Here is a 1,092-nt window from a genome sequence, read left to right as displayed (position 1 = left end):
CTGAGGGTGTGGGGTGTGGGGTGGCAGTTGGGGGTGGCATGTGGGGAGTAGGAGGTAGGGTTGGTGGGTGACAGGTGGGGGAGGGAGAAGAGGGCATGGGGGGGATAAATGGTGATGGAAGGAGACTTGAAGGCAGTGAACACACAATACAATATACAGATGATGCATTATAGAATTGCACACCCGACCTATGCAATTTTATTAATGAATGTCACACAAATAAGGTTGATTAAAAATAAATAAAAGGTGGGTCTTTTGAGGTTGATTAGGTTATGAGGGTGGAGCCCTCATGAATAGGATGAATACCCTTTTCAAAGATATCCCATGCTAGACTTATCAGAAGATGACTTTACATGTTATATAAATGCTTAACCACTATTTTGTACACTTGAAACTAATATTGAATGTCATCCCTAATTGAAAAAAAAATTAAAGTAGTAAAACAATTTTTAATAAAAATAAAAATACAAATCAGAGTGATCTTTAAAAAATATAAATCAGATCATTTCACTCTGTGCCTAAAAGCCTTAAGCGCTCCAGCAGTGGTCAGCTCTCCAGACAGAATCATGCCTGTGAGGGTGTTACACTGCTGGGAGAGGAATGCCCTGTCTTCTTCCTCCAGTTGCTCCCTTCACTGCTCTGGTGACGTGTGGCACTGGTACAAGGCAGTACTGTGCTTCCTTGAGAGTGAGCTAAGCAGCACTTTGGCTGCTTAGTTGTAGTGTGGGAGTAGACACAGAAAAAATAAATTTAAGCCTTCAAGGTTCTAACAGCATTTCAACCCACCAAATGGACCTCTATCCTCCCTTCCCTACACTCCAGCCAGCCTGGCTCATCTAGCCTTGAGGAAAGAAGGCAGGGACAGTGCTGCTCAGGAAGCCAATGACTGCATGTGGTCAGAAGTCTGGAGAGAGCTCCAGTTCTCTTAGGATAGAAATGGAAGGATGAATCTGCTGAAATCAGCCACCCATGAGGGGACTCTACTTTTCACTACATGAGGAGGGCATCACACCTGCATGATCCGCCATGCTCTTGCTCCCCTGTGGCATCCCAGGGGACCCATGAATCATCCACCACAGGAAGCAGCTCTCT

At 44.9% G+C, this 1,092-nt stretch overlaps 1 non-coding gene across 1 annotated transcript; it reads left to right on the top strand.

The window, feature by feature from the left end:
- The first annotated feature begins 535 nt into the window (after positions 1–535).
- LOC111824393 lies at positions 536–738 on the top strand. The gene has a single exon (XR_002827475.1). It is a non-coding gene; the product is annotated as a small nucleolar RNA SNORA74 (small nucleolar RNA).
- Positions 739–1,092: the final 354 nt, after the last annotated feature.

The sequence above is a fragment of the Myotis lucifugus genome, unplaced genomic scaffold (assembly GCF_000147115.1).
Source record: "Myotis lucifugus unplaced genomic scaffold, Myoluc2.0 scaffold_1344, whole genome shotgun sequence".
NCBI lineage: Eukaryota > Metazoa > Chordata > Mammalia > Chiroptera > Vespertilionidae > Myotis > Myotis lucifugus.
Note: the sequence above shows the minus strand (reverse complement) of the source record. Positions and strands in the feature narration are given on the sequence as shown.